At 44.5% G+C, this 10,089-nt stretch overlaps 1 long non-coding RNA gene across 1 annotated transcript; it reads left to right on the forward strand.

Moving 5' to 3' along the window:
* Positions 1-683: 683 nt before the first annotated feature.
* On the forward strand, positions 684-4,164 carry LOC117186147. Its single transcript, XR_004471278.1, has 2 exons — positions 684-3,511; positions 3,582-4,164. It is a non-coding gene; the product is annotated as an uncharacterized LOC117186147 (long non-coding RNA).
* The last annotated feature ends 5,925 nt before the right edge of the window (positions 4,165-10,089 follow it).

Raw genomic sequence — 10,089 nt, forward strand, 5'->3', positions numbered from 1 at the left:
TAGACGACCTACTAGATAAACTGTCAGGGAAAAGACTTTTCACCAAGTTAGACCTGAAGACTGGATACTTCCACGTATTTATGCATAAAGATTCAGTAAAATACACGTCGTTCACGACCCCGATGGGACAATACGAATGGCTGAGGATGACGTTCGGGTAACGAAATGCATCTGCGGTGTTTCAAAGATTCACAAACAACATTTTCGCAGACATGGTAAAGGAAGACAAAGCTATAATATACATGGACGATATTATGGTAGCAACAAAAGATAGTGCTAGTCACATGGAAATTTTACAAGAAGTGATGAGACGATTGGTAGAGAATAAACTTGAATTAAGGATTGATAAATGCGAATTCTTACAGTCAGAAGTTAAGTACCTGGGCTATTCCATATCGGGTAACGGAATTAAACCAGATACGAAGGGATTACAGGCAGTAAAAGGGTTCCTAGTCCCTACGAAAACGAATGAAGTGCAGAGTTTCTTAGGGTTATGTTCTTACTTTAGACGGTTCGTAAAAGATTTTTCTATGAAAGCTAAGCCCCTTTATGATTTGGTCAAAAAAGACAGGAAGTTTGAATTCGGTATCGTAGAACTAGAATGTTTCGAGCAACTCAAAAGTAACTTGTTGGAAGCACCGATCTTGGAACTTTACAATCCCAAAGATACGACAGAATTACATTGCGATGCAAGTTCGTTGGGTTTCGGGTCAATTCTAATGCAGAAGAAGGGTGATGGCAGAATGCACCCAGTCTTCTATTTCTCCAAGCGAACAACAATTACCGAAGCCAAATACCACAGCTTTGAGCTGGAGACACTATGCACTACAACGGTTTAGAGTATACGTGCAAGGCATAACCTTCAAAATAGTGACAGACTGCAACGCGCTAACTATGACTCTAAACAAAAAAGAACTCAATCCACGCATTGCCCGCTGGGCGTTAGAGTTACAAAATTATGACTACAAATTAGAACACAGGTCAGGAAGCAGAATGCAACACGTAGATGCGCTAAGCAGAGCCATTCAGATACTCACGGTAGACACAAACACATTTGAAGAAAATGTAATTATATGCCAAAACAGAGATTGCAAACTGATGGAGCTGAGAGAAACGTTACAGAAATCAGAACACAAACATTATGAGATGAGAAACGGAATAATATACAGGAAAAAAGATAACAATACTATCCTATTCTGCGTACCCGAGGAAATGGAAGGCCACGTACTCTATAAGTACCACGATGAACTAGGGCACGTCGGGATAGACAAGATGACCGACGCTATATCGCTATACCAAAAGGGTCGGGACCATTCGAGGTAGTACATATCGACCATTTCGGGCCAGTCGACAAAGGCAGGGCCAACAAACATGTTTTAGTAGTAATAGACGCGTTCACCAAATTCGTAAGACTTTATACGACCAAAACCACTAGCACAAAGGAAGCAGTAATTGCAATGAAAGATTATTTCCGAGCTTACAGTAGACCCAGATGCATTGTGTCAGACAGAGGAAGCTGTTTCACGTCAAAAGAGTTTGAAGAATTCTTAGAACAGAGCAATGTTAAACACGTAAAGATAGCAACAGGGTCGCCACAGGCCAACGGGCAGGTAGAAAGGGTGAACAGAAGTTTGGGACCCATGATTGCAAAGCTTGTTGACCCGGAAAAAGGATTACACTGGGATATGGTAGTAGAAACAGTAGAACACGCGATGAACAACACAATTCAAAGAACAATTAATGAACACCCGAGTAGAATGTTGTTTGGGGTCGTACAAAAAGGAAAGGTTTCAGATTTACTAAAAGATCATCTAGAAGAACTAACCGAACAACGGGCAACAAGGGATCTAGAAAAGATTATAACAGTAGCAGGCACTCATCAGGAAAAAATACAGTCTTATAACAAACAAGAAGCAGATTCAAAGCGAAGGGAGCCACACGTGTACGTAGATAATGATCTAGCTATGGTGAGAAATTTCGACACTCATATAGGGGTGTCTAAAAAGCTTATCCCGAAGTTCAAAGGACCTTATAAGATATCAAAGGTGCTAAAAAATGATAGGTATTTGCTAGAAGATGTAGAGGGGTTTCAACAATCAAGGATCGCGTATAAAGAAGTTTGGGCGGTGGCGAATATGAAGCCATGGATAGAAAATGGTAATAATGCAAATGTCACAGGGAATCAAAATGAAGAAAATGATTGAAATACGTAAACTTAAAATGTTAAGAGTAAACCACACCCAACTGTAATAAATCAATCTATCTAGAAACTAACTTAAATGTAAGGAGTTCGGGAGCACTCCGGTCAGGATGGCCAAATTGTAGCAAGGTAATAATTAGTAAGGCATTCAATTAGTATTTAAAATAGCATACAGCGCGCATTGGTATTTACCGCACCATCGATACACTCGGCGGGAAATACCAATAGTGAGATATCGGATAAGAAACATCGATAATAAAGTAACTTCACTTTGTAAATGGCGATCGTGAGAGACAGACGCGCAGCTAATAAAAAGAGTTATATCAAATCGCCGGGCTTGTGTTTTTGTACATAGGCAGTTCACCCACACACCGATATTGGTCACTACAATTCTCAGGTTAGACGGCCTACAATTTCAGAAGTGGGATAGGATCAACCGCCGCCAGTGAAAAATAGCGAAAATTTTTATTTTCTCGTCCGTCGAAGACGCCATCGCTGAAAAAAACATATCGGGCTTGGTCGGCACGGAGGAGTTCTCGGCCGCCCAGCTGCGCGGATGGCTGGAGTCCCCCAATCTACCAAAAGGTGGAAGCAAAGCCGCCATGGCAGCGAGACTTAACGAAATACCAGTAGAGCTTCGGGGACAGGGACCACCGGCAGCCGAAACAAGCGAGAGCGAGAGGGAAGATGAGGCAGCCGCAGATCAAGACTCGACGAAGAGCGAACGCAAAGAGGCACAACAACAACCACGGCGAATATCGAGCAGACGTTGAAATATTAAAATTGCAAATCGAGCTGCTGAAGCTGCAGAGCGAGAGAGAGAAGGAAGGGAGAGTAGAGAACACAACACCAGCCGCCAACAATGACGCTGGCGTCATGCTGCTAATTGCCGCCAAAGACATGTTGCTAACATATCATGGCAACATTTCTGCAAACAACGATGACGTCACAACTTGGATCGCGCAGTTTAAGGCCATCACAAAAGTGAACAAACTCCAAAGTGGCGCTGGCATCCCGCATAGTCATTGACGACGAGGAGTTTATCGACGGAGTCATTGAAGGTATCCCAGATGTAGGCCTGCGTAGGCAAGCCCACATGCAGTGATTTGGTGCTCCATATCAACTACTCAAGGCAGTTCAACTGAAGGGGCAAACACTGGAGCCTCGCCAACACCCACTCGCTGCTACAACTGCAACTCTTTGGGCCACGTGGCAGGGGAGTGCCGCAAGCCCAAGCGCGAAAGAGGAGCGTGATACGGATGCGGCAGCATGAGTCACCAGGTGTCACACTGTGACGAAAAGAAGAACAAGGTACATAACGATTACATATAAAAATTTAATATATACATTAGCAATTACAATAACAAATGCTTGTCCTTAGATTGCCTCATCGACTCAGGGAGCCCAATAAGTTTTATAAAGTTATCATGTCTAGAGCACCAGTCGGAAAATAAACTAAATAAAGCGGAAGAGCGCTCACGATTAAGTTCAAATGAAATCAAAGAAGATGATTTAAGTTTATATAAGTTTAACAAAGACAAGAAAAACAGAGAAATTGAATTTATTTTGAATAAAAATTCGGATTACGCTTATGTTGGACTAAACAATAGCAAACTTAACATCTTTGGTAAAATACCCAGTTTTGTAATTATTAACAAAAATCGAATCAACTTTGAATTACTAGTAGTGGCAGACGAGTCGATGGGCTATGAGGCTGTGTTAGGTAGGGATTTTATGAATTTATGCAAATTTAAAATTGTAAGTGAAATTTGCAAGGAGAAGGAGAGTGGGACAAAAAACAAGTGCGAAATAGAAAATAATTGTACAGAAAGGAGCAAGCGTGAAACAGATAACGAAAAAGGAATAAAAAATGAGTGTTTAGGAGAAGATGAGTGGTTAGAAGAAAGTGAGTGTGACATAAAAAATGAGTGTTTAGAAGAAAATGAGTGTGGAATAGAGAATGAGTGTTTAGGAAAAAATGAGTGCTTAGAAGAAAATGAGTGTGGAATAGAGAATGATTGTTTAGGAGAATATGAGTGTGAAGTAAAAGATGAGGGTGGTAAAGAGAACGAGCATGAAGTAGAAAGTGAAGGCAAGGTAGAAAATGAGTGTTCTGCAATGGTTGAATGTCTGCAAGACAGCGATACCTGCGAGAGCGTAAAAGCCAATTTCAACGAACTACCAAGCCAGTATCCAGATAAAGAAAACGATTGGGAGTTGAAAGTAGGGACAGATTGTAGCCAAGAACTCGCAGGACGACTAAAATACATGTTTAGGACAGCGTATGTAAACGCAGAAAGACCAAACTTACCACAAACCAAGTGGGAAATGAAGTTGAATTTCGAACACGAAAAACCGTTTCATTTCCCACTTAGAAGACTGTCGTATAGCGAGAAAGCCCAAGTACAGAAAATGATAGACGATTACACAGAAAAAGGTTACATCAGAACCAGTGAGTCAGAATACGTTTCGCCTATAGTACTGGTAAAAAAGAATTCGGGAGAGTTGAGACTGTGCGTCGATTATCGCACACTTAATAAAGGAATGATAAAGGACAATTACCCAACGCCTCTTTTAGACGACCTACTAGATAAACTGTCAGGGTAAAGACTTTTCACCAAGTTAGACCTGAAGAATGGATACTTCCACGTATTTATGCATAAAGATTCAGTAAAATACACGTCGTTCACGACCCCGATGGGACAATACGAATGGTTGAGGATGCCGTTCGGGTAACGAAATGCATCTGCGGTGTTTCAAAGATTCACAAACAACATTTTCGCAGACATGGTAAAGGAAGACAAAGTTATAATATACATGGACGATATTATGGTAGCAACAAAAGATAGTGCTAGTCACATGGAAATTTTACAAGAAGTGATGAGACGATTGGTAGAGAATAAACTTGAATTAAGGATTGATAAATGCGAATTCTTACAGTCAGAAGTTAAGTACCTGGGCTATTCCATATCGGGTAACGGAATTAAACCAGATACGAAGGGATTACAGGCAGTAAAAGGGTTCCTATTCCCTACGAAAACGAATGAAGTGCAGAGTTTCTTAGGGTTATGTTCTTACTTTAGACGGTTCGTAAAAGATTTTTCTATGAAAGCTAAGCCCTTTTATGATTTGGTCAAAAAGACAGGAAGTTTGAATTCGGTATCGTAGAACTAGAATGTTTCGAGCAACTCAAAAGTAACTTGTTGGAAGCACCGATCTTGGAACTTTACAATCCCAGAGATACGACAGAATTACATTGCGATGCAAGTTCGTTGGGTTTCGGGTCAATTCTAATGCAGAAGAAGGGTGATGGCAGAATGCACCCAGTCTTCTATTTCTCCAAGCGAACAACAATTACCGAAGCCAAATACCACAGCTTTGAGCTGGAGACACTATGCACTACAACGGTTTAGAGTATACGTGCAAGGCATAACCTTCAAAATAGTGACAGACTGCAACGCGCTAACTATGACTCTAAACAAAAAAGAACTCAATCCACGCATTGCCCGCTGGGCGTTAGAGTTACAAAATTATGACTACAAATTAGAACACAGGTCAGGAAGCAGAATGCAACACGTAGATGCGCTAAGCAGAGCCATTCAGATACTCACGGTAGACACAAACACATTTGAAGAAAATGTAATTATATGCCAAAACAGAGATAACAAACTGATGGAGCTGAGAGAAACGTTACAGAAATCAGATCACAAACATTATGAGATGAGAAACGGAATAATATACAGGAAAAAAGATAACAATACTATCCTATTCTGCGTACCCGAGGAAATGGAAGGCCACGTACTCTATAAGTACCACGATGAACTAGGGCACGTCGGGATAGACAAGATGACCGACGCTATATCGCTATACCAAAAGGGTCGGGACCATTTACGATTTTAATAGCTTTATAGCTACATTACTCAAATTGAACGAGGGGGAACGTTGTGAGTTGCTGCTGCGACCGCAACACTACATTTATACCCGATACATAGTCAGTATGGCTACATTAAACGACAAAGAGTGCGTGCGAGAGAGACAGAAAATCAGTCAGAACGTGTCGACGGGAGCTGCGTAGCCACTGCAAATTGATTTGTTACTTTTGGCTATAATATTAATCCGATCTGATTCAGATTCGGCAAGATTCAGCAATCTGGTAGATATGGCCATTCTCTATGATTGTGCGTTTTTAATTTTCTCCTATCTTCAAAATTGTGGTTGCCACAGATTTTCGTCTTTTGTGGGGGCGGATGGGGCTGGGGAAAAATTTTGAAGCACACTTGTAGCAGCGAGCTCTCTACAGTGATCAAAAAGAAATACACTTGTAACAGTTAGTTCTGCAGTGAAATTACAAATAGTTTTGTAACAGTGAAAGTTCTACAGCCAGTTCTAATAGTCTCTGAGATCTGTGGATGCCACAGATTTTCGCCCTTTGCGGGGGTGGGGCGAAGTTTTGAAATACACTTGTAACAGTGACATATCACAGAAGTCCGGATATAAAATGTCGTTGCACTTGCTCTTATAGTCTTTAAACACTAGGCGCTCGTAGGGACGGACAGACGGACGGACGGACGGACGGACGGACAGACGGATGGACAGACAGGGCTCAATCGACTCGGCTATTGATGCTGATCAAGAATATATATACTTTATGGGGTCGGAAACGCTTCCTTCTGGACGTTACACACATCCACTTTTAGCACAAATCTAATTTACCCCTATACTCATTTTGAGTATCGGGACAAAAAACCAAAATAAATTCTAAAAAGAAAAACCGAGAACGAAAAAAAAACTTCGATAATCCCGTGCGGTAAGCGCTTCGCAAAAATTGGGCGAAATTAATTACCGTGCGCCGAGAAAACTGTCAAGACAACTACCCTGGCGTAAAGTGCCTATTTGACCCGCCTCGCCACCAAGTGTTTTTTTGCTGTTGCAATACCGTGCATCCCCCATCTCTGCCAGGAGCTAACACCACGCGTGTCTCCATGAAAAAGTCGGAAAAACGGTATGTTAAAGTGCACTGTAGGGAAAAATTATATTTTTTTCTTAGCCCTCGTGGTTTTGTTCCTGTTTCGCCCATAGGGCCCTGGCAACGATCGGTAGCCCACCCAGCTACTCCAAAATTCTGCCCCCACATCAAACTCCCACCGAACGACGAAGTTGATGATCCAGTGAACCTCCTAGTAGCCGTTGCAAGAAATGTAAAAGATCGTTGTGTTTCGTGGTAGATATATGTCGCTGTGTATTTGGTTCGGGGGTCGCGCGGTAGATCGGCCGTTTGAATCGGGGGTGGAAGCGTAACTAACGTAAGTCTTATGCTCTAAGCTTGATGCTGCGGTGAGTCGTGGATCGTAAAATCTCCCGAGCGCCCCTCCGAGCGCGCGAGTTGGTACCGGAGCGCACGGAGTTGGCACAGTGTTTGACAATTATTTGCTGCTGGCCTGAACATCCTCAGCATGGTGAGCTAGGCAGTTCCTGCAATATTTTTAGATAAGGACAGCCTGGAGTCTCTCCTCTGGGCTCAGGAGAAGAAATTGGTGGCAGGTCCGTAGCGGATGGACTCCTTGGCAGATTCGGCAACGGTAGAAGCCAATTTCCCGAGCACGTCGGTTCTCCATGGTGCGGTTGGCGCGGGGACGGGGGACCATATCAGTATGCGGAGAACAACGATGAAATAAAGGAGTCGAAGACACATTAGTACCGATCTTGGAACGGGTTGGAGACACATTTAGAACATTCGAAATTGCCGCCCGGTTACATTGTCTGTTGAGGCTGTGTTGATCTAAGGACTGATTCACATTCAAGTTCAGGCTTGAATTCGGACCGGAGCGTTGAGCTTTCATATTTCATATTTTGAAAATATTCCCTTCGGTCAAGGGTAGGAGACTGTCCGATAGCTTCTGCGGAGGGAGCTGGAAGGAAATTGCTTTCGTAAAAAGACCCCGAGTCTTCTACCAGTTTGATAGGTCGTCTGGAAATTTGACTCGAAAACGATGAGATTTGATTCATCACCTGAGGCACTGGACCTGTGAGTACCCAGCCGAAAATGGTCTCCTGCCCGAGGAGAGAGCCACAGATGTTGGTCAGTGAGCCAATTAACTGAATAGACGGAAGGATATCCGCTCCAATCAGGACATCTATTTTTGAACTCTCATAGAAGGTCGGATCCGCCCATGAGAGGTTCGGCAGGTCTCTCAAGAACCCTTGCGAGATCGGATGCGATGGAATATTCGCGGCCAATTCCAGAATAACGTAGGCTGTGGCAGTTAGTTGTAAGCCCGGCTTAGTCGGAGAACGGATGGAAAAACTGCAGAGCTTCTTTGACTGAACGGATACGGCATTATTTAGGCCGGAGACCTGTGCCTGGATACGTTGGAATGGCAATTTGATCATTTCCACAAGACGTTATATAATGAACGTCGCCTCTGAGCGAGAGTCGATCAGAGCGCGGGCGTGGAAAGTTTTTCCCAGGTGACAAATATTAACGATGGCCGTGCCTAGAAGGACAGCACTCGTGCCGGAGGCGAAATACGATTGAGCGTTTGGCTGGGCTTCGGACGAACTTGGATTTTGTACGCTTGGTACTCGTAGATGTAGCTCAGGCCACGCTGAGGAATTTTGTGCCGTTGTGGAAATCGCCTCGCTGGAGTTTGCTGGATTGCTACGGTGTAGATGCGTATGGTGCTGGTCTCCACAAGTTATGCAATTGTGGGCGCTTTGGCATGCTCGTATCTTGTGGCCCCTTGCAAAGAAGTTCAAACAAAGCTGCTTTTGCTTCATGTAGTCGGAGCGAGCGTCAGCGGGCATTTGAAGGAAGTAAAGACATAAACGGATTGGATGATACTCTTTGGAGCAGAGATCACACGTGCTCCTCGTTTGATTCACTGTGGTCTCGAACGAGTGGGCACTCCTAGGATAAGGACTTCCTTGAGACCGAAACGGATTGCTTCTGGAATTGTCTGAAGTGCGTATGCTCGCCCTGGAGTGGGCCTGAGTCTCCATGCCTGGATGGCCGTCCTCGGTCACTTCGAGAGACAGGTACCGCTCCGCCAGGTACTTGTCCATGGCGTGCCAGGTGGGAATTTCGGACTTGTGCGTCCCGGATTGCTCCCAAAGCTCTAAGGTCGTCTTTGGCAGCTTAGCGGAAATGAGGTACACTAAAACTCCGTCAGCGAAAACGCTGTCTGTGGAGACCTCGGAGTGGGTGAGTGTCGTGAGGCACTTGTGGACGGCCCTCTCGAGCTGTTTTAGCGCTGCTGCTGACTCGGTACGGATTTGGGGCAGACTGAAAAGGATCTTCAGCTGGGCCTTGAGTATCAGCCTCTTGTTTTGAAAACGCTCACGGAGGGCGTTCCATACGGACGCGAAACCCTCGTTCGTAAGTGGAGCCTGTGCCACTATGTCGTGGGCTTCACTGCTTGCCTTTTTGTTGAGGTGGAACCGTTTTTCCACTGGAGCCAAAATTGGGTTTTCTATGTAGATGGCGGTGAACAGGTCTCAGAATGTGGGCCACTGCTGGTAGTCCCCACTGAAAACTTCAGTGTCTCATGGAGGGAGGCGGCAACCGCCGCAAGTCGGCACTTGAACGGCCAGTTGCGGCGTGTGAGGGACAGTCGGGGGCTCGAGCTGATCGTTCAGTTCGGCAAGGCATTGCGCGTAGACCGCGTAGCAGTCATCGTACATCTCTTGGACATCAGCTACACCCTCTGGATCCTCTTCCGCCATCGTCACCGAACAGGCCTCGAACTCTGCGTCCACCTTTGTCCACAGGCTTCGGAGTTGTTCTCGATGGACTTGGGAGAGCGAGCGGGTTGGTGTGCTAGCATCTGGAGCGCTGAGATTCTGGTCGAAGCGGGTCAGTCTGCTTGCAGCCAAGGCAAACTTAGACCGTG

Source organism: Drosophila miranda, chromosome XR (genome assembly GCF_003369915.1).
Source record: "Drosophila miranda strain MSH22 chromosome XR, D.miranda_PacBio2.1, whole genome shotgun sequence".
In the NCBI taxonomy this organism is placed as follows: domain Eukaryota; kingdom Metazoa; phylum Arthropoda; class Insecta; order Diptera; family Drosophilidae; genus Drosophila; species Drosophila miranda.